At 46.2% G+C, this 24491-nt stretch overlaps 1 protein-coding gene across 1 annotated transcript in view; it reads right to left on the bottom strand.

The window, feature by feature from the left end:
• ADGRG2 (adhesion G protein-coupled receptor G2) overlaps window positions 1-24491 on the bottom strand; it is a 904627-nt gene that overhangs the window by 553796 nt on the left and 326340 nt on the right. The gene's annotated exons all lie outside the window — the stretch shown is intronic.

Below are 24491 nucleotides of genomic sequence, written 5' to 3'. Positions count from 1 at the left end.
CACAAACAATAACATGGAATTTTAAGATTATTGTTTGAAGGGAATAGAAAATACATTTAGTTGTATTTTTGGATTACAATATTACTTTGGTAGGAATTTGTTTACCGTCATTGTACAAATATTGTAATAGGCAATAGCATAAAGTTATTAAAGTATAAAAAGAGCAGTGCAAGAGTGTTGGGGCACCAGTAAGAATTGCCTGGAGTGGTGTCCCCACGTGCATGTACATGTTCTGGTATTTTCTGGGCCAGAAATACTGGGACCAGTCACTACAATCAGGAATCCACCTGGAGTGATATATGTCCCAGACCACTACGAATGGTTCAGTGTTTCTGGCTCAAAAGTACTAGATCAGGAATAACAGACCCAGTTTTATTGGGTGGCGGTCTGGATCTAGCCAGTTATTCAGAATTTCGCAGAGTTCACCTCGCAGCCCAGATCCACCTCCGATAAAACTATGGCTGAAATTCAGTGGCTGCAAACAGAGGCACGACCTATCACCACCCACAATCGTCAGTCACACTGGGCAGCAGGCAATTATCCTCCAGCCAGGTCTCAGGCTGACATGGCCAACAATGGCCTACTCACCCACTGACCAGTATCGATCCGACTCTCTGCCACTTACTACCTCTTCGGAGAAGAGCGTTACATTCTCTAAAATTGGGCACTACCTGCACAAATGGACCTAGTAATTCTGGGACCAGCATGTTATTCCTGCTTCTAGGACGTTTAACTGGTGATCCTTATTAACCCATGCAGAGATCTCATCTCCAATCGGTAATTCTAACATAGTATCTGCCTACAGCGTTCACAGAGCTTTCGTAATGGGGCCCTTGATGTTAGTATGAATGTGTTAGTTGTCTTTAGTTATTTTTCAAAGGTAGTTTGAAGTGTTATTAAATGCTGAAACTAATAGAACTGTAGTTTAATTTCTTTAGTGTTAATGTATTGAGGTAGAGAGTGGTTGTTGTGAGAGTGTTGATGTGTTAATAGGTTTTGGTGTGTATGTGTGTACATGGCACTTCTATAGCACAAACTGAGCTCCAAGGTAACGGTGCTCTATGCAGGGTGAAAGATGAACATCAATTCAGCGATTACGAGGAGAGAAGCTGGGCTGTTTGCAGTTGATGCAATTTGATGTAGTGTTCTTTAAAGAGGTGCATCTTCCGCTCTTTACTAAATTGGAGCAGAGCTGGTTACTTAACAATTACTGCAAAGTGCATTGTGAGTGTTTGTAAATTGTTATGCTCTGTGCTTGTTAGCTTGTAAAATATTCTGTGAATGTTAGTTTGTGTTTAAGTGTAAGAGTGGGATGTTAGAAAAGTGTGGTTGTTATGTGTGGGTTGTCTCAGTTAATGTAATAGGAAAGGGCCTTCTTCATGTTCATTCTTGTCTAATTGAACACAAACGTAACTTGTCACTTAAGGTCAGACCTAAGACAACCGAAAAGCAAAGGCAGAGGTAGGCTGGATATGGTAAGGTAGTTCGGGTAGGTTAGGTACAGGGGTAGATATGGTAGGTTAGTTAGTATGGGTAAAGTTATTGTATATTTGTTAAATAGGTCTAGTAGGTTAGGCACGTGTGATTTGCTAGGCTTGATGTGGTAAGTCAGTAGGTATGGTAGTTATGATGAGTATTATGGTAAGTAGGCATGGTAGGTACGTTTGGTAGGCGTTTATGACAGGACAAGTTGGTGTGGTAGGAAGCTGTGGTAGATATGTATATAGAAATCAAAGCACTGTAGCTAGATATGATAGGTACAATGCAGGACTTATGTGGAGTAGTTAAAAAGTTCTGAAATATAATAATGCAATTAGTGTGTTGTATATTGTATGCCTGTCCCACAAAAAATATTACTGAACAGGAACTACAATATTTACTTTAACACCACCTCTTCATCATTGTCATTGATCAGAATGATAAAATACTACAGTTTTATTAAGTTGTAAAAATGATGTGAACACACCGTACACGAAGCACTTATTTTTTGTACTCTATATTCAGAGTGCTTTATTCGACATTGCAGTACCATCAAAACTATTAAAAACATACGTGTACACATCCCTTTGTTGAACTAAAAAAATCCAGACACATATCAAATGATAACAAAATGAAACAAATGAATGTGAAAGACTGATTACAAAATAGCGTTGTGTTTTATCACAGTGGTTAAGGCATCCGAAAGGCAGCCCTTCATAAACAAAAGAGCCATAACCAGTATCGCCGTTTCAGCAAAATAAATATTTAAAAGACCACACACTGGTTCTCTATTTACAAACTACACATCATGTTGCACCTGCAGTCTAATAAAAGGAGAACTTTGTTCCACATCTCCTAAACCTAACAAAAGCACAAATGGGACAAAGTAGCCATCCAGAAATTGTCTGGCGAAAATGGATTGTCCACACAAGAAAACACATGAAAACCAATAGATAACAAGCATTGGCAAAGCCAACAGGTCTCATCTGTACAAGAGCTATAGGCTTTGGCAATGTGTTTTACCATGTTGTCCACCATTGTGGCTGCTGTTCAGCATGGGTAAAAGTTAGAGGTGTGGAGTGTCAGAGAGGAAGGGGGAGTAGAGTGTCACAGAGTGGATTTCTTTGAATGTCGTAGAGTGGAGTAGGAGGAGTAGAGTGTAGTAGAGTAGAGGGGAGTAGAGTTCAGTGGCTCGGTGGCAGAAAGTGTCATAGGATGGAGTGGAATAGGGTGGAGTGGGTTGGAATGGATTGAGGTAGTTGGGTGGATAGGATTTGGGTAGAATGGGGTGGATTGGATTGGGGTAGAGTGGGTTGAATTGAGTGGGGTGGATTGGAGGGGCGTTTATTGAAATGGGGTGAGGATGATGGGATCGGGGTAGATTAGATTGGATTGGGGTGGCTGGTCTGGATTGGAGCAATATGGTTGGGGTGAGGTGGATTGGGGTAGGGTGGATTGGATTGAAGTGGGGTGGATTGAAATGGAGTGAGGTGGATAGGATTGGGGTGGGTTTGAGTGGGGTGGATTATATTGAATTGGGGTGGGTGGCTTGAATTGGAGAGAGAAGGCTAGGGAGGAGTGACTGGGGAGGGATGGGCTGGATTGGAGTGAGGTGGATTAGATTGGGTTGGAGTGTGGTGGATTAGATTAGATTGGAGTGGGTGGGATGAGGTGGATTGGAGTGGGCTGGATGGATAGTAGTGGGGTGGGCTGGATGGATTGGAGTGGGGTGGACTGAACTGGGGTGGGGTGCATTGGATTAGGATAGAGTGGGTGGATTGGAGTAGGGTATGGTGGATTTGAGTGAGTGGGGGCGAGGTGGGGTGTATTATAGTAGGGTGGATTGGAGTGGGATGGATTGAAGTATGGTGGGGTGGATTGGACTGGGGTGTAGTGTGCTGCAGTGGGATGGATTGGATTGGGGTGGATTGGATTGGGGTGGTGTGGATTTAGGCTGGGGGTGTGTTGGATTGAGATGGATTGGAATGGGATGGATTGGAGTGGATTGTATGGTGGTGGGGTGGATTGGAGTGTGGTCGGGATGGCTGTAGAGGGGTGGACTGAACTGGGATGGGGTGGGGTGGATTAGAGTTGGGTGGATTGGAGTGGATTGGGTTTGATTGGGGTGGATGTAAGTGGGGTTGGTCGGATGGATGGGATTGGAGTTCGGTGGACTGATCTGGGATGGAGTTTGGTGGATGGGAGTAGAGTGGGGTGGACTTGAGTGGGGTTGAGTGGAGTGGATTGGAGTGGGGTGGGGTGGAATGGGCCGGAAGGGGTGGATTGGATTAGGGTGGGGTGGACTGGATTGGATTGGATTAGGGTGAGGCTGGTTGGATTTGGATGGGGTGGATTGGAGTGGGGTGAATTGGACTGGGCTGGACTGGGGTGGATTGGACTGGGATGGATTGCATTGAGGTGAGGTAGATTGGTTTTGCCTGGGGTGAAATGGATTTGTGTGGGGTGAATTGGACTGCAGTGCGGTGGACTGGAGTGGGGTGTATCAGACGAGTGTATCGGATTGAGGTGGGGTGAAGTGAAGTGGATTGGAGTGAGGTAGGGTGGATTAGGGTGTTATGGAGTAGATTGGATTGAGTGTGGTGGATTGATTGGGAAGGATTGGATAGGGGTGGGGTAGACTGGATTTGGGTGGGGTAGATTGGGGTGCAGTGGATTGGTGTGGATTGAGAGGGTGGGATGGATTGGAGTAGATTATGGTGGATTGAATTGGAGTGGGGTGGATTGGAGTGGGGTGAACTGGATTGGAGTGGAGTGGGGTGGATTGGAGTGGGGTCAATTGGATTGGTGTGGTGTGGATTGAGTGCATAAAGGCATACTGGACTGAAGTAGGGTAGATTAAGATGGTCTGAAGTGGGGTGGATTGGAATGGAGTAAGGTGGATTAATGTGGATTGTATTGGAGTGGGGTAGATTGGATTGGAGTGAGGTGGATTGGGTAGTGGTGGGCTTGATTGCAGTGGGATGGATTGGATTGGAGTGGGGTGGATTGCATTGTAGTGGGTAGGGTGGATTGGAGTGAGGTGGGTTCGATTGAAGTTGGGTGGGTTGTACTGGGGGGTAGTTTGGAGTAGGGTATGGTAGGTTGGATTGGAGTCTGTGGATTTGACTGGAGGAGGGTAGATAGGACTCAGGTGGGGTGAATTGGACATGGGTGGGGTGAATTGGACTGGAGTGGATTGGGGTGGGGTCGATTGGATCCAGGCGAGGTGTATTGGATTGGACAGGGGTGGATTGGATTGGTGGGGTATGGATTGGATTGGTGTGGGGTGAGGTGGACTGGATTGCAATGGAGTGGATTGGATTTGGATTGGAGTGGGGTGAATTGGGATGGAGTGGGGTGAGGTGAATTGAATTGGGATAAGGAGAGGTGTATTGGATTGGAGTGGGTTGGATTGGTTTGGATTAGAGTGGATTGTCGTGAGGCAGGATGGAGTGAGCAGGTTGTTTTGGATTAAACTGGGGCAGCTTGGAGTGGGGGAGATTGAAATGGATTGAAGTGGGGCTGGTTGTTTTGAATTGGAGTGGGGCAGATTGGTGCAGGACAAATTGTTTTGAATTGAATGGAGCAGACTGGATTGGGGCAGATTGTTTTGGATTGGAATGGGGCAGATTGGAGCGGGGCTGAATAGAGTGGGACAAATTGTTTTGTATTGGAGTGGGGAAGATTGAGGTGGGGCAGATTGGAGTGAAGTAGACTGAAGTGGGGCAGATTGTATTAGGGTGAATTGGAGTGGGGTGGATTGGATGGGAGAGGGGTAGACTGGAGTGGTGTGAATTGGGATGGAGTGGAGTAGGGTGAATTGGGATGGAGTGATGTGGATTGAGGTGCAGAGGATTGGAGTGGTTTGTATTAATTTGGGTTGGAATGGGGCAGATAGGAGTGGGAAGGATTGGATTACATGAGGTGGATTGATTGGAATGGGGTGTACTGATTTGGATTGGAATCGGGCAGATGGGAATGAGGCGGAGTGGAGCATATTTTTTTGGTTTGGAGTTGGGAAGATTTGAGTGGGACAGACTGTTTTGGATTGAAGTGGGGCAGATGGGAGCGGGCAGATTGCTTTGGATTAAAGTGGGGCAGAATGGAGTGAGGTGGACTTGAGTGGAACAGATTGTTTTGAATTGTAGTGGGGCAGATTGTTTTGGACTGCAGAGGGGCAGATTGTTTTCGATTGGAGTGCAGCAGTTTGCAGTGGGGCAGATTGTTTTGGACTCAGGCAGGTTAGAGGGGGCAGATTGTTTTGGATTGGAGTGGGGCTGATTGTTTTGGAGCCATGCAGATTGTTTTTGATTAGAGTGGGGCGAATTGGAATGGGGCAGATTAGATTGGAGAATGTTGGGAGGATTGGAGCCCGGTAGACTAGACTGGATTAGGGTGAGTGGTTTGGATTAGATTGGGATGCATTGGTGTGCAGTAAAGTGGGGTGGATTGCAGTGAATTGTAGTGGGGTGGATTGGAGTGGGGGTGGATTGAGGTGTACTGCATAAGTATGCGTTAAAGCATCATTTCAGAATTTACACATAATAAAGAAACAATGTCACTTTGCAATATTTTAAATAAATTAATCTTCATCTTTTGAGAAGAGTGCCCACCAGCAAAAACAAAAGAAAACATGAGTGGAAAGTGAGAAAAGATGACTGGCAAAATAAAAGAAGGTTAACTTTGAAAAACTAAAACTTTGCAATTTTGTTTGTACTGCTGGGCATATTTTTGCCAATCATAAACCTTCTTTTTGCAGGCACTAGAAGTTAAAAAGAACAAAATAGAACCTTGATCATGTTGGGAGCAGCGGAGGGAAATTCATTAAAATAAATCAATCAGTACTTGGTCCCTGCTACACACGGAGGAATTGAAATGATGCCAGGTCTGCCTTGACCAATTACACGGATGTAAAGTGCCAAGCAAACCAAGAAATGGGGAGTGACAGGCGAGTGATAAGACCTTTACTGTACACAGCAGGGTGTCGCGAGCAAGATGCAAGCGCTAGCGCACGCGCTTACAGGCTCGATCCTAAAAAGAGGCAAGTTCCATTCTTACTCTCATGCTGAACTTTTTTTTGAAGAATTGATAACATGAGGTCTCCAAGCAGCCAGCCACTGAAGCGATCTAAAAGTCATACCAAATGAGCAGCAGGGGGCAATACACAGCTATAAGAGAGACATCTGCTCCAATACGAAGAGAAACAATTAAATATTAAACAAGCTTTAGGCAGTAAGTGAAAACAAAATAATGGCGCTATGTATCAATCTTAAAATATGTATCAGCTTTCGGTGTGTACAAGGTCCTTTTAGAAATCATTAATTCTTAGGGGAGCGAACTTGTTTAATGTTTAACATATTTTCTAACTTTGGGTTTGTCAGTGGCGTAACGAAACTTGAGGCCCCCATCCCCCCGCCCCCTACAAAATGCATGGACGAGCCCCCCTGCGGACTTACTCAACAGCTCTCTCAGTTCTGGCTACTGTGTTCAGGGGCCCCCCTGAACCTCTCCCCCCATCACCCCCGCCCCCCCCCCCCCACCCCACCCAGAACCCGGTCCTCCGTTTCTCCCCGCACCGCGGAGTCTGCGAAAAAAATATCAAACAATAAATTACCAATTTTATGCAGTATCAAGCGGGTCAGGGAAGGGCAGAGAAAAGTTTCCACGCACAGCAAATGTATTTAATTCCAGATGGAAAAAGACTGTCAAAATAAAGTGCAGATTTAGAGTCTCCCTGCTCAAGCGGATTTTCCAGTGTGGAAATTCTGCTGGGTCTAGAGTTAGGGGCTCTGGACCGCAAAATCCTCACTTTACTCATAGTCTGGCTCTATCTCTGGGAAAACTAGATGTGTGAAGATCCAAAAGCGTTTTCCTTTGGAGAGGAAGCTAGGTAAAAATAGATTACGTTGATTATTGTGGATAGAGGCAAGGGAGACAATTCAAAAAGGACTCGGCGCACCAAACGTATCCTAAACCCTAAAAGTGTGAGCATAAAATAGTCCAATAAAGCTCCACAACCTAACCCTTAGATAAGGATTAGCAGAACTGAAATAGTGTAAAGGGCTCCTTCAGGGATAGAAAATCCGTCCGAATGATAGATTTTACACCATCATAGATTTTGGGGTTAGGAGCTGCTAAGGGGCATTATGAAGGAGTGGAGTGAACACACTAAATTTGTGAGTATTCAGAAACATTTGCGAGTTAGGTTCCTGACTAGATGCCCTTCCAGGGTATGAAAAAAATTAACAGGAGAGGGAGTTCTTCAGGTGAAAAAAAGATGTCTATGTGGCAAAATGAAAAGTTAAATGTGCAAATGCACGTGTCTAAATGATCTTTCGTGCTGATTTTTAATAAGTGGAACTCCTGCATCTGTAATTTTTAGGAAGTCACAGATATCCAAGAGTTCTCCTGGAAATCCTTTGTGACTCACCAAAAATTCAGAAAGGTACTCCAAACACAGGTGGAAATATACAGGAAAAGATTATCGACTTTTGCCTGCTGAATTCTGAGAATCGACCCGTAGGAGTACGACATTTCAGTCTGGAAAAAGTAAGATGTAATATTTGATATCACAACTTTAAGCAGAGCCATTTTATGTAGTGGAGCCCAGTGTACAACACCTTTACATAGTCTCACGCAAGAACACTGACACATGCTACTAAAAGAACAGGCCACCACCAATGGTCCCACTGCTAGAATGTGGAGGTGGGAACAGCTCGTAAATCTGAATATTGCTATAATCTCCTCAATGGAATATGTTCATTTTTTAACCCTGTTGATGGTAGGGCTGGTATTTCACTAAATGACACTAAATTACAAGAACATTTCCAAAGATAACCACCACCAACCAGGGGAAATGCAAAATGCTTTTGAGCCTGGTGAGCTGGAAATCGTTGCACCATTGCCGGAAAAGGCCTCACCCACAGCCTCCAGGGGAAAAAAAAGTATGGCAAACAAAGGTTGAACTCAATACACCAATAAAATCAAATGATTTATATGCCTTGCGTAATGCAATATATATTTCCAGCATTCCCTATGTAATGGACGAAACATTTTTAGATTACGGTGGTTTGTTTTGGGTGCAATAAGGATGACTGAGGGATACACTGAGTGGTTAATGTCCACTCATTTGGACAGGGGTTAAACTCTGGGATTATTTTAATTTGTAACACAGGGCCTGATCACTAGCAAGCTGGACTATGGAAATACATTCTACGTTGGCATCACCGCACATCTCACCAAGAAACTCCTGGTTATCTAAAATGCAGCAGCCAAGCTCATGCTCAAACCACCACTGTGCACCCACATCTCCACACAACTCATAGTACTCCACTGGCTCCCAGTCCACAAATGAGCTCTCTTCAAGCTCCTCATGCACACACTTACAAAGCCCTACACTGTCAAGTCCCAACATACCCAAACAGCTGCATCAGGTTTCATACCCTTACAAACATCCGCTCGGCCAGCATCATGCTCTCCCACATCCCCTACATCCAATTTGCCAAAGGCCGCAGGTGCATGTTCTGACAGCTGGCCCCAAAACCTGGAGCGACCTTCTTCTGTTCGTCAGAGCCGCCAGCACAGTGACCACTGTAAAGAGTAACACATTCAATATCAGGATACCCTTGAATGTAATTAATTACTTATAGAAGATCATTTGTGACAAGGCTTGGGAAAAAAGTAAATAACTGAACAGTTGAGGTGTAGAGTCCTAAAGGTTAAAGGGAGATTATTGTACATTCAGAAGGGAGCTTTTTATTATGAGGACTCACATTAATTAGCAGTGGCAAAGCCAATAGGTGTCCCTTTTTGATCTATTGGCTATGCCAATTTTGCTGTGGCAGAATGCATTTTGCTTTTGCTGTGTAATATTGGCAAATTAAAAACACTAAAACAAATAGTACAAAGATGCACCTGCTGTTGCCAGCAGTTACATTTTGTAGGTGGATGCATGTGTTAGCACACATGCGTGCATATGTAACGACGTGGGGGGACAGTTTCTTTTTTATTTAGTAATCTAAAAAAAAAGTGGATGCCTCTTAGATCTGCAAATACAAAGATTAAACTTTATGTGCACTAAAATACTTTTTAGCTAGTGGAGTTCCGGCAGCTAAGGGCAACTGCTGGGCACTCCTCAGTTTGGACTCAACCATATCTGCTTGTGTTCTGGTTCAGATTGGACATTGTCTGGCGGTTCAGGCTGAACTGCTCCCACTGGGGCTGGGTCAAGACCAATTTGTATATGGCTGGGTCCAAACCGAGGTGGCATGGTGTGAAAAATAAGGATGGACTAGTTGTGGCCCAAAGTATTTACCAGTGGCTAAGATTAATTCAAGCATTCCATCCATCACATTTTTCTGAACTTCAGTGTGAAGTCCAGTTAAGCTCCCAGCACTGCTTTGTTCTAATATGTCATTACAATCTGTTGTCAAGCACTTCAATGGCCCTTAAAGGCCCTTTTCTTGAGTCATTGTCCCAAGCCACAGGTGAGGGACTATTATGATCGAGAGGGCTCTTAACAACCAGGTGCAGCCTGATGCAGAAGAGTTATGATGCTAATAGAACATTTCACACACTGAAGATGGAACGTTCTGAAATAAACAGAAACAGAATGTTAAGATTGGAATGTTGGAGTACAATATCCATACCAACCATTATTTGGCCCTGAAAGCATTGTCTTCAGTAGATCTTCCAACAGTCCACTGATTTAATATAGCTTTATAGCCCTAGGGGTTGTTAAAGGCATTGAACTCAAGGTATACGCCTGAACGGCAGGCTAGGTCCTATAACAAGGGAGAAGGGCTTTAGCAACTGGTATAGCCCGGGCAGAAGGCTATTAGAACATTCTACTCACTGTGAGTACAGTGTTCTAAATGAAAAAGGGAGAAAAAGAAAGACAAATATTGGAATGCTGGAGCTGAAGGCTTATAGCAGCCATTATTAACTGGGAACAACTCCATTGTCTTCAACAGTGCTTAAGTTGGAGATAAAAAGATGCCGGTGCCCAAAGCCCTCCTCTTAAACATGCAGCTGCTGCTATTAAATGTGAGAACAGGGAATACTGAGGCGGCATAGTCCTGAAGCCATCTCGGGCCTCTTCAATCCATTTGCAGCCACTCCCTGCCCCTTCAGCTCACTCTTGCAGCTAATTTCTCCCTTTGTGACGCTTTTTCGTTTTTTCCTTCCTTCGTCTTTCCCATATGTGTCTTTTGCTTGCAGCAAATGCTTGAGGAAGAAGAATAAGCCCCGAGCCCTCAAAAGTAAGTGCCGGTGCTCAGCACCGGAAACAACAAATAGAAATTAAGCACTGGTCTTCAACAGAGTTCTCAACACTGAATGTTCTGATATAGCACCATTATATCCCGCTGCCAACCAGTAAAATAGTTTCTAAAGGCACTCTCCCTGAATTATAGGCACAAGCAGATGACTATAACAATGTTTATTTGGCCTTTTCCACTCTGCTGTCTCCAGTTGAGCTCCCAGCATTGCTCTGTTGCACGGTAGTACCCACTCTTTATTCTCTACTGTAGCACTCAAACATTCCAATGTTCTAATTTGGGTTAAGGAGGTAAGGTCATCGATAGCACAATTATTCACAACTAATATATTTTCCACTGGGAAATCATGTCTTGTTGACAACCCCATCAGGTACTGACCCACTTCATGTTCCAGGAAAATTAGCTCACCCATTGACACAAAAAAAATCAAGGGTTGACCTTGTCCCCATTTCATAATTAATGTAGAGTCTCCCCTAACTTCGCATCAAGGACTTCCACTTGAAAACTCTCGATCTGAGAAGCTAAAACGACTGCTCAAAGGCATCCTTGGTCCCCAGAGAGTCTAGTAAGAGATCCTGTGAATATCTGCTCCTTTAATCTTTGACACCTTCACCTGCTACATCCTCCTATCCATCTCACCTGCACTTCATCTCAGCATGCTTGTCAGGCAGCTCATTCAAAATATCCAAAATGGGGTGTGTGGCCAACCAACATGGCCGACCGGGCATGTCTGCTGGAGGGTCCACTCAAACTCTTCACAGAAACTTCGATCGCAGTGTCCAAATGTGATCTACAACTGAGAAGGTGTGAGGAGTATGGAACACCGAGGCACAGGCAAAAAACCGAGGAATTTGCGACCTTAGACCCCGCAGTGACGAGACGCTGTGAGCCAACATAGCGGCGGGCATGGGCCTCTGAGCCCGTCCCTGCTACCTTTGGAATGGGCCGATAAGACGATGCAGGACCGCCATGGGGGAAAGGCGGCCTGAACCCACAAATGGAAATGGGCTTGGAACCTGACCAGGGGGGAGGATCATTGTAGTGGGAAGTGGTGTGCAACGAGCGACCGGGGTGGACAGGGCCCGACCTACCATTGGCTACAGATGAAGACGGCGGTGACGAGTGGCATCCTCGGGACCACTGGGTGCATGCCACGGGGTGGAGAGGAGGTTTGTCTGCATCGCCCTGTTGGTGAGGTGGGACAAGTGGTGGTGGGGCCCCAAGTCAGCTGAAAGGAGGCCCACAATTTCAGTTGCATGACTCTAAGATGGTGCCCATCAGCGGATTTCAGAGGAAAATCAAAAGACGCTTTGCGGGCTTCCCGAAGCACAGCGCCGTATAGCTCATTCTCTCTCCTCCTCAAACGAGCATAACCCATCCCAAGATAGGGGCAAAATATGAATGAAGCGGGGGTTCCTGTACCAATCCCCCTGAAAGAGAACTTAGCGAACTGGGCCTACTAGGTGAGACGGACACAGAGTAAGTGGTCTGAGCTGAAGGCGTGGAAGCAACCGCCACTACTAGAGGTGAAGCGGGGAGAAATAAGGCTGTAATGAGCTGGGGTTGCACCTATGTCACGACGGAAACCACAGTCTTATAGGGTCTCCAACTACTTTGCACCCACCACACCCAGACTAGATGAACCCCTGCAACCACAGGCAGAAGATATGAATCTGACAAAGGAAGATCTCCTAACATCGCTCCGCAAATCCAAAATGTAACTCTGTGAAGAACTGACATCTGATATAAAGGCCACATTCAAAACCTTCAAATCTGAAGTCAATACTCGTTTGACTTCCCTTCAATCTGACGTAGACTCAGTGGGGATCCACACACAGGATCTCGAAGCGAAGGTCCAAAAGATGAAACAACAAATAGATCCTTTGGAGGGCGAAGTCACCCAGCTAAAAACGCAACTCAATCAAACACTCCTCGGATGTGAAGATTTGGAAAATCGCTCCCGTAGAGACAACATCGAGTGGGGGGGCTGCAGGAAGGAAGCAAAGGTCCGGATCTCGAGGCCTTTATGGTTGGTCTCTTCTCCACTATCTTAGGCAATGACCATCAAGAGATCCAATTGGAACAAGGACACAGGGTAGGGATCTATCTGCACTGCAAGTGAAGGGAAGAGGTATAGAGACATCCTTGTGAAACTGAGTTTATTCAAGGTGAAGGAACAAATCCTCCAGAAGGCGAGAAAGCAAGACTCTATCTCCTTCCAGGGTGCGGAATGCTCATTATTTCAGGATATTTCTCCAGCAACGTTAACCCAAAGGCTGCAATTCAGACCAGTCATGGACTAATGAAGAATACCAATGGAGTGCATTCAGAGATTTATGAGCACGTAAGGTAAATGGTGACGGTTAGATGCCATGAGCAACAAGGCGTAAGTGATGTTCACAGTTGACACTGATAAGGTGTCATCATCTAGTCTCTGTGGGGGATGAGAGTGGATGTGTATTCACTCCCCAGCATAAAGCTCTCAAAATGGTTTGAGATCCAGCAACAACATGTCTACACATTCATAGTTGTTACAATGTTTTTATATGTTTCTTTTTATTATTTTGTGTCCTTACCGAGTACAAGTAGGCATGGCCGAGCATATGCAACACTGACAGAGAATTGGAGAGGGAGGCAAGGGTTGGAGGGGGCTACAGATCATCCAGGGAAAAGGGCAAAGCTAACTTTAGCAACATCTACTAGAATAGCAGGGTGCTTGAATTCTTATTGTGGAATGTCAAGGGACTAAACTCACCTAACAAGAGGTCACAGCTAGAGAAATACTTTGATGACCATCATTTTAATATAATAGCTCTGCAGGAAACTCATCTTAAGAAGGGGGATGGACATCGATTGCACCACAAACATTACCCGCAGGTATACACAGTCTCAGCGATAACAAAACATAGTGGGGTTGCCTTGATGTTCCAAAAAATCCTTCCACCTCCAGGTCCATGGTACAAAACAGGACAAGGAGGGCAGATACCTAATAGCCAAGGGCAATGTTGGAGGGAGGGCATGTACAGTGGCCACATTATACGTACCCAACAGTGGACAAACTCAATTTCTCTTAGCTTTCCTAGATAAGCTGGAGGGATACGCAGAGGGGGAAATTATTTTACTGGGGGACTTCAATTTGATATGGTACAGCACCCAAGACACAACCCACCCCCAAAGACCGCAAACCAGCACCTTTCCGAAGACTGTCAAAATGTCCGTCAACAAGATGGACCTTATCGACGCATGGCGTACGCTTAACCCCGTGGTAAAGGACTACACTTTCTTCTTCCATTTATACAGATCCTACTCAAGGATTGACTATATGTTCATGAGCCAACCCCTTCGACAATCAATCAGATCGGCAACTATTCGCCCAATTATCATATCTGATTATGCTCCGTTGGAGTTTGGACTTGACTGTCCCACCACGCACTCTAAGTTTCATAGATGGTACTTCCCTAACATTTTAATTTGTGACCCAATGCTTCGAGAAAAACTGCAGAAGGCAATTAGAGATTTTTTTCAGCATAATGACCCCACTGACACCTCTTACCTCACTAATTGGGATGCATTTAAGGCAGTCATTAGGGCTAAATGCATTTCTTTAGCAACTTTTCTACACCAATTAAAGGCCAATGAAAGACTGGACCTAGAAAACAAATTGACAGTAGCAGAACAGGCCTACAAACAGTCCCCCACTTGGCTCTTGCAAAAGAAGGTGACCTCAATAATAGGTAAACTGGAATCCATATACACAAATAGAGCAGAAATCGCAATGCTATGACTCAGTAAAACCTACTATGTAAAGAGGAATAAAATAGGCCTGTTGTTAGCAAGACAGATGCGCACCAAACAAGCTAAGGAATACATAGCCCAAATACGGGATGAGGCAGGGTAACACTACTCAGAAGAAGAAAAGGCACGAACCTTTTGAGACTTTACACCCGATTGTATACATCGGAACGACCCGAAATACTAACACAAGGTACATACCTCCAATAATCGAACCTTCCACAGGTATCACAAGACCTAATGACACCTTAATAGCTCCCTCTACTACAGAAGAAATAAAGGCAGCCATTGACTCTCTCCCTCTACACAAACAGCCGGGACCTGACGGGTTCAATGCCCATTTCTATAAAACCTTTGGCTTGGAGTTAACAAAGCACCTCACTGAATAGTTCAACCTGGTTAGAACCGAACATGCATTGTCCCCCACCATGGGAGAAGCCTTAATTACACTTATCCCCAAATCTAGAAAAAACCCTCAATATTGTGCATCTTATAGACCTATTGCCCTACTAGATCTAGACACAAAGCTGTATTCTATCATCCTGGCCAAAAGACCTGAGGAAGTGATGCCAGACTTGATACACCCCGATCAGTCAGGATTCATCAAAGGTTGCCAAACGCATGATGAGTAATCCACCTGACGGAAAAGGTGACTAAGAAAAAGATTCCCGCTGTGTTCCTGCCACTGGACGCTGAAAAGGCCTTCGACCGAGTGGAATGTCTTTCTTGGTGGCTACCTTAAGGAGATTTGGGTTCAGTGACCAGTTCATAGCAATGGTGATAAGCAACTAATCCTGCCCCTGCTCATGAATCTTGGTAAACAGTCTGCCATTTGCCTTCTTTGACATGACAATGGGAACAAGGCAGGGTTGCCTTCTCCCCACTGCTGTTCACTCTCAGTGTAGAACACCTAGGGGCTAGAATGCGGACACAACCGAGAACCCAAGGTATCCAGTTTGGTCTTGACCAGCACAAACTCTCATTGTTTGAGGACAACATTTTACTCTTTGTCACTGACCCCCAAACAACCCTACCGGCAATCCAGGAGGAACTCCCTCTGTACGAGCAAGTAGCGGGTTTTAAAGTGAATAAGGGGAAATCATATATACTCAATCTGACAATACCCACTTCCGAGACGGGTGAGATAGCTTCAGAAACACCATTTTTATGGGCTAAAAAAGAGATCATATAATTAGGCATTAACCTTACTCCCAAAGTTACTGACCTATTTAAAGCCAATTTCCAACCCCTCCTCAGAAGCCTGCGAACGGACTTTAAGAGATGGTTACCTCTTTGGGTTAGTTGGCTGGGACATATCAATACCATTAAGATGACAGTACTCCCCTGTATAATATATTTGTTTCAAAGCCTGTCTATTGACATCCCCAAAGACTTCTTTACTAAGGCCCGTACAAATATTACCCGATTCATATGGCAGGGAAACAGGGCCAGACTTTCTAATAAACTGCTCACATGGTCAAAGGAAAAAGAGGGCTTGGCACTCCTGTCCCTTCTACTTTACTACAAAACCGCCCAACTTTGCAACATTGCCAAATGGTCCCTCTGCCGCGAGTCTGACAAACTGTGGCTACACATGGATAGGGCAGTGATGGGGTGACTATATGGGACATATTGTGGAAACCTAAATCGGAAAGGCCAAAGAATGCTTATTTCAGTACCCTTACAGCCACCACATTTACAGTATGGGACACAGTAACCAGAGCTTACGAGATGATGACCTTTCCCTCACAGTACACCTCCATCCACTACAATGTAGCCTTACCCCCCAGGATTGACACCACAGCCTCATTGATGGAAGGAGGGAAGATGCCTACCGATCTCAGACTTGCAGCATGGTGAACACATACTCACGTTTGAGAACTGCTGCAGGGATTTTCAGATACCCCCATCAGAACACTTCCATTACACTCAACAGAAACATTGGGTTACACAGCCTCACATGCGTCTGGCGACCACCAGGGACCTCCTCCTGATTGAACAATTTGTACAACAAGAAGGGGTAGGAAGGGGAAGCATTTCTATGCTGTGTAAGCTACTGACATTGGCCCATCGAACTTACACCTCTCATTATATTACATTTTGGGAACAGGTCCTTGGCTCAACAATAGAGGAAAATCAATGGAACTTACTCTTCCATGATATCACCAAATACAAACGCTCTATGGGGGCAAGAGGAGCACACTATAAATTGCTTTACAATTGGTATCTCTACCCAGAAAAACGTTAAAAAATATATCTTCACACGTCGGATAGATGCTGGAGAGGCTGTGGCATGTTGGGAGACTTCAGACATATCTGGTGGGACTGCCCAACTATTCGTCCCTACTGGAAGGAAACCCTGTCACAAATAAAGGAAATTCTATGTTACCCCATCCCAACATCACCAGGCCCCAGCCATGAAATACCAAACAGTGGGAGACCGTTCCATTATGTGGCTAGCACTAGGAGCTGCCAAGACAGCTTTGGCGTCATATTGGAAGAAACCAGAACCGCCCCCTATAGCACTGTGGCACACTAGACTATGGGACAGACTCTCCATGGAATGCTTAACAGACAAATTGGCAGATTTAAGAAGAAGCTTTGAGTATGTATGGGACCCCCTGGTGCAGTTCCTCTCCAGGTGCCTGTCACTTATAACCTGTATCCCACGTCTCAGGGCACTGCATCTCTTCCACGTATAGAGAGGCGCTGCCTATGGAAGGAAGGGCCAGATGGTGCATGGTTCTCCTGAGGGGATGCTGATCGACTCCACTGACTATGCCACCCCAGGCACATTAGCTATGCTGAGTTGGCTTAGCTCCTACGGCGCCTTGGACGAGGTGATCTCGTCCAAGGCACCGGTTCCCAGGTGCCTTGGACGAGATCACCTCGTCCTGCACCCGGGACCATGGGCTCCCCACCCACACTCCCCGGTCGTGGATGGAAGGGGAAGCCCTTCCCCTTCCACCCCTGACCCCTCCCTCGGCAATACGATGACGTCAGTGCGCTTACAGCGCGCCAACGTCATCAAATATTGCCAAGGGATGCGCTGGAAGCTATTTGCTACCAGCGTGTTGAGGGATCAGGACTTCGAGGTGAGTCCTTCCCTCTTTGGGGGGTGGGGGAAAACAGACACGGGGGGAAAGGAAAGGGTTTTTCCTTTTCCCCGGGGCCTGTTTTCAGTGGATTCCTGCTCGAGGATCGCAGGCGGGGCCCGCGATCCTGGAGCAGGAATCCCCACTAGACACCAGGGATTACCTTTTTCAGTTAGTTTTGGGGGGCGACCCCTTGGGCAAGAGTCGCTCCCATTGGGGGGCATTATTTTCCTTTTTCGGCCACCCCGGGGGGGCAGATCGGCCGATTTTGAGGCCAATCTGCCCCCGGGGCGGGGGGGGGGGTGGCGAAAAACCACTAGACACCAGGGATGTTATTACTTTGCATATATTTTGGGAGCAACCCCTTGGGCAAGGGTCGGTCCCATTGGGGGGCATTATTTTCCTTTTTCAGCCCCCCCTGGGGGCAGATCGGCCAAAGCCACTAGACACCAGGGAAATGATTTTCTTTGTTTTAAGGCAGTGACCCCTTAGGCAAGAGTTGCTGCCCCGGGGGCAATCATTTTTTTATATGTTTCGCCCCCCCCCTGGGGCTAGATAGGCCATGTTTTTGGCAGATCTGGCCCCGGGGGGGGGGGGGGGGTCGAAACCCACTAGGTGCCAGGGATTGTAAGGTGTGTGTGTGTTTTGTGTGTTTGGGGGCACCATTTGGGCAAGGGTCGCCCCCCCCAAAAGGGGAAATTTAGTATTGGCTATCTCTGCCCCCCTTGGGGGCAGAGGGGCCTATTTTTGCAGGCCCATCTGCCTCCAAGGAGGGCAAAAACCACCAATACCACAGGGATTTTATTTTCGGTTCCACTTTTTTTGTTTAGTGCTGGGGGTGCCCCCCGTTTGCCCCCTTTGGCAAGGGTCGCCCCCTAAAGTGGGCACAGAGCTGTTGGCCATTTATGGGGCAGATCGGCCAATTTATTTATGCCCATCTGCCCCTAAAGGGGGCAGAATCCACTTAGGGATCAGGGATCCTGTGTGTGTGTGTTTTGTGTGGGGGGCGGTGGCACCTTTGGTAAGGGTTGCCCCCCAAAGGGTCACGTTAGTGATGGCCATTTCTGCCCACCTTGGAGGCAGATCAGCCTATTTTTTTTTTAGGCCCATCTGCCTTCTAGTGGGGCAGAAGCCACTTAGGCACCAGGGACAATTTCTAAGTTCTTGGTGGTGGGGTGTTTGTCAACTGCCAAAGTATTTGTATTTGTGATTATAACAGTTTATTTCTTCTTTTTGTTCTAGTTCAAAGCTTTTGCTTCCTTTGCTGTGGATCCCTGTGGTTTTGGCAGTAGTTGTCCTGCGGTTTGCATAGTTGCATGTTTTAGGTAAGTGAAAGCAATTTACTCCAAAGGAGTATTGTTGACATGCATGAATGACATGTTTGTAGGTGGTGTACTAAATGCAGTATTGTGTGTGAAATTGTCCTTAGATTTGAGCACAATGATATTTGTGTTGTCATATGTCTAATTTTCTTTTTTCTTTTTAGTGTGATATCATTGGTGATTGCTGTGTCTGTGCAGAATAGTTGCTGGTGAGTAGCTTTTTCAGGAAAGTGAGTGGTATAGTTTTTTAGTACATAACTCTTTGTGATATAGCTACACTTAGTTTATTACTTATTTTAGTGCTAGTTGTTGTTGGCAGTCCATTTGTTGTTAGTGAGGATCATGGCTAGCCGCAGAGGGACTGCTCAGCAGGTTGTTGGCATGCTCTTTGAGTCGTCTTCAGACCATTATTACAAGACTGACTCTGCATCTGAGGCAGAGGAGGAAGTGAGAGATTCTGGCAGTGAGTTTTCTGTCCGAGAGTATTCTTCTGATGAGGAAGCTACTCTCAGTGCAGATGAAGGGCCTGTTGTAGAGGAGGACATTGATGTGCCAAGAGTGCAGCAGCCTGGGGCTGAAGGGTTTCCCATTAGAAGACCTGACACCTGAATTGTCCCAAACATGGAGCAGCTACAGTTACCTGCATTTACTGGTCTCCCAGGGTATAGAGTCAATACGGAAAACTTTTTGCCTGTCCATTTCTTTCACTTGTTTATGAGCGATGTATTTTTGGAAGAGATTGTGGAGCAGACTAATATGTGTGCAGAGCAATATTTGCGGGCCAACGCTGCCAGACTTAAGCCTCAGTCTAGAGCTACTCAGTGGGTTCCCCCATATCTGGAAGAGATGAAAAAATGTTTAGGTTTGACTTTTTGATGGGGTTGATCAGGAAGCCGTCACTGGCTTCTTATTGGCCTGCTAGTCCCTTGATGGCAACAGCTTTATTTCCTGCAACTATGACACATAATCGCTATTTGCTTCTTCGTATGCTGCATTTTGTAGACAATGCTTTAGCCTTGCCACAAGATCACCCTGATTGTGACCGTCTTTTTAAGATTAGGCCTGTCCTTGATCATTTTGTAGATCTGTTTTCAGAGGTCTATGTTCCAGGCAAAGAGGTAAGTGTGGACGAGTCTTTGGTCCTTTTCAAGGGGCGTTTAGTTTTTAAGCAGTACATTCCTAGTAAGAGGGCACGGTATGGGATTAAATTGTATATGCTGTCAGAAAGCAGTACAGGATATGTGTATAATTTCCGGGTCTACACTGGTAGGGATTCCAGTATTGACCCTCCTGGTTGTCCGGCCACTTTTGGAGTTAGCGAAAAAAGTGTGTGGGAACTTGGTAGACAACTGTTTAACAAAGGGCACCATTTGTACGTAGATAATTTCTACACCGGAGTGCACTTGTTCAAGGAGTTGTTTAAAGTGGACACTGTTGCTTGCCGCAAAATCCGTTCGAACCGGAAAAGCTATCCAAGGGAGCTTGTCTGTTGATAGAGTAGATCAGAGGTTGGAACCTTACACTGCTCTTCGTAAGTCTTACAAGTTGTAAAAAAGGTTGGCCCTACATTTATTTCATTTGGCAACTTTTAATGCTTTTATTGTGTTCAAGGATTGTTTACCTGAGTCAAGGATGACATTTGTTAAATTTCAGGAGTCAGTGATAGAAAGCTTTATTGTGGTGGAACAGGCAAGAGTTCCTAGAGTAGAAGTGGTGGAGGATGTGGCTAGATTGAAAGATCAGCACTTTCCAGATCACATTCTTCCCACTCCCAAAAAAGACTTGCCCACAAAGAAATGTAGAGTATGTGCCTGGAGATCAATCCGAAGGGAGAGCCGGATGTACTGGGCTGTGTGTGCCCGGCTGTTTTAGAAGTTACCACACAAGGAAAAACTTTTGGGAAATACCGTGAGCATAAACTGCCTATTTTATATATTCATATGTTCAGTTTCACGGTTGGCATTACTGTCATGTATTTAGTTAGAGCTTTTGTGTTTGTAGTTTTGTACTTCTTTTATAATTAGTTAGTGGTTTCTTTGTTGTTTATAAACAAAAAAAAGTGATGGCGGTGTGCGTGGGGTGGCGTTTGGCTGGTGGTGTGCATGGGGTGGTGCTTGGCTGGCGGCATGGGTGGGGTGGCGCTTGGCTGGCAGTGTGCTTGGGGTGGCGCTTGGCTGGCGGTGTGCTTGGGTGGTGCTTGGCTGGCGGTGTGCGTGGGGTGGCGCTTGGCTGGCGGTATGGGTGGGGTGGCGCTTGGCTGGTGGTGTGCGTGGGGTGGCGCTTGGCTGGCGGTGTGCGTGGGGTGGCGCTTGGCTGGCGGTATGGGTGGTGCTTGGCTGGCGGTGTGCTTTGGGTGGCGCTTGGCTGGCGGTATGGGTGGGGTGGCGCTTGGCTGGCGGTGTGATTGGGGTGGCGCTTGGCTGGCAGTATGGGTGGGGTGGTGCTTGGCTGGCGGTCTGGGTGGGTTGGCACTTGGCTGGCGGTGTGCTAGGGGTGGCGCTTGGCTGGCGGTATGGGTGGGGTGGCGCTTGGCTAGCGGTGCCAGACAAACGCCAGTCCACACACTCATCAGTTGGTGTGATTGCTGTATCAGGCATGTGGGCGTATGAAAGTGATGGGCCCTTGACTGGCGCTGTCTGTCGATGCGAGTGTTGTAATGTGCTGGGCCCATGGCTGGTGGAGTGAATGGTCTTGTGCATGTCATGTTTGAAAGGTGTGTGAATGGACTGTAAAGCGGTTGGTGCCTTGCCGTGGCTTTACAGCTCACGAGCTGTGAATCATTGGTCCCGTTTTTTGGCCTTTCAGTTATTACCAGTGCATTTCACTTTTGTGAAATCTCTTGTTAATAAAATTTGATCTACTGAACCATCACTCACCCTCGTGCCAAATCCAACCAGTATGTGTGGTACAAATGACAAAACCTGCTCCGCTGTAACCAGGCGTCGCAGCACACTTGAGACACGCTAGGTGTCTCAGGTGGGACCCCGATGATGAAGCATGCCACCAACTTGGTTGGTGGGTGAGGGGTCTTTTTCACATAACCTAAGTGCATTTCTTTTCACAATTTTAGTGTTTGGCACATCACAGACGTGTGTGGACACATCAAAATGATATATAACAAAACTATCTGTGTTTGGGGGGGGCACCTATGTTTTTGGTCCTAGGTGCGGCCTTCATCTAGGGAAACCTACCAAACCCAGAATTTTTTTTAAACTAGACACCCCAAGGAGTCCACGGAGGTGTGGCTTGCGTGGATCTCCCCAAATTTTCTTACCCAGACTCCTCTGCAAACCTCAAAATTTGCTTAAAAAAGCATATTTTCCTGACTTTCGTTTGTACGGTCACCGCTCCAGCACAAAATTCCTACTCCCCAGCAATCCCCTCAGTCTCGCAAGTAAAATGACACCTCACTTGTGTGGGTCCCCAAAGCAGAGTCAGCCTAAAGATGTATAAAATAAGAATATGTCCTTATCAACTCGCTGTGCTATCCCCTCTATCTCTACAAGTTTTTGGCCTTATTCTGTTGCAGGCACCTGGCCCACCCACACAAGTGAGATATCATTTTTTTCGGGAGACTTGGGGGAACGCTGGGTGGAAGGAAATTTGTGGCTCCTCTCAGATTCCAGAACCTTCTGTCACCGAAATGTGAGGAAAATGTGTTTTTTTAGCCAAATTTTGAGGTTTGAAAATGATTCTGGGTAACAGAACCTGGTCAGAGCCCCACAAGTCACCCCATCTTGGATTCCCCTAGGTCTCTAGTTTTCAAAAATGCACAGGTTTGGTAGGTTTCCCTAGGTGCCCGATGAGCTAGAGGCCAAAATCTACAGGTAGGCACTCTGCAAAAAACACCTCTGTTTTCTGTCAAAAAATGGGATGTGTCCACGTTGTGTTTTGGGGCATTTCCTGTCGCGGGCGCTAGGTCTACCCACACAAGTGAGGTATCATTTTTATCGGGAGACTTGGGGGAACATAGAATAGCAAAACAAATGTTATTGCCCCTTGTCTTTCTCTGCATTTTTTCCTTCCAAATAGAGTGTGTAAAAAAGACGTCTATTTGAGAAATGCCCTGTAATTCACATGCTAGTATGGGCACCCCGGAATTCAGAGATGTGCAAATAACCACTGCTCCTCAACACCTTGTCTTGTGCCCATTTTGGAAATACAAAGGTTTTCTTGATAGCTATTTTTCACTCTTTATATTTCAGCAAATGAATTGCTGTATACCCGGTATAGAATGAAAACCCACTGCAGGGTGCAGCTCATTTATTGGCTCTGGGTACCTAGGGTTCTTGATGAACCTACAAGCCCTATATATCCCCGCAACCAGAAGAGTCCAGCAGACGTAACAGTATATTGCTTTCAAAAATCTGACATTGCAGGAAAATGTTACAGAGTAAAACGTAGAGAAAAATAGCTGTTTTTTTTCTCCTCAATTTCAATATTTATTTTTTCAGTTGTTATTTTCTGTAGGAAACCCTTGTAGGATCTACACAAATTACCCCTTGCTGAATTCATAATTTTGTCTACTTTTCAGAAATGTTTAGGTTTCTGGGATCCAGCATTGGTTTCACTCCCATTTCTGTCACTGACTGGAAGTAGGCTGAAAGCACAAAAAAATCGTAAAAATGGGGTATGTCCCAGTAAAATGCCAAAATTGTGCTGAAAAATTGGGTTTTCTGATTCAAGTCTGCCTGCTCCTGAAGGCTGGGAAGCTGGTGATCTTAGCACCGCAAACCCTTTGTTGATGCCATTTTCAGGGGAAAAAACACAAGCCTTCTTCTGCAGCCCTTTTTTCCCCATTTTTTTAAAAAAAAACGAAATTTTCACTGTATTTTGGCTAATTTCTTGGCCTCCTTCAGGGGAACATACAAAGTCTTGGTACCTCTAGAATCCCTAGGATGTTTGAAAAAAAGTACGCAAATTTGGCTTGGCTAGCTTATGTGGACAAAAAGTTATGAGGGCCTAAGCGCAAACTGCCTCAAATAGCCAAAAAAAGGCCTGTCACAGGAGGGGGAAAAGGCCTGGCAGCGAAGGGGTTAGACACATAGGCCCTCATTCTGACCTTGGCGGGCGGCGGAGGCCGCCCGCCAAAGTCCCGCCGTCAGCTTACCGTTCCGCGGTCGAAAGACCGCGGCGGTAATTCTGACTTTCCCGCTGGGCTGGCGGGCGGTCGCCTTCAGGCCGCCCGCCAGCCCAGCGGGAAAGAGGCTTCCACGATGAAGCCGGCTCGGAATCGAGCCGGCGGAGTGGAAGCTGTGCGACGGGTGCAGTTGCACCCGTCGCGTATTTCACTGTCTGCGCAGCAGACAGTGAAATACATTTAGGGGCCCTCTTACGGGGGCCCCTGCAATGCCCATGCCAGTGGCATGGGCACTGCAGGGGCCCCCAGGGGCCCCGCGACCCCCCCTACCGCCATCCGGATCCCGGCAGTCGGACCGCCGGGATCTGGATGGCGGTAGGGGGGGTCGGAATCCGTGGATTATACTAAATATACTGCGCCGCCGTGGAGGATTCAATGGGGCGGC

Source organism: Pleurodeles waltl, chromosome 8 (assembly GCF_031143425.1).
Source record: "Pleurodeles waltl isolate 20211129_DDA chromosome 8, aPleWal1.hap1.20221129, whole genome shotgun sequence".
In the NCBI taxonomy this organism is placed as follows: domain Eukaryota; kingdom Metazoa; phylum Chordata; class Amphibia; order Caudata; family Salamandridae; genus Pleurodeles; species Pleurodeles waltl.
Note: the sequence above shows the minus strand (reverse complement) of the source record. Positions and strands in the feature narration are given on the sequence as shown.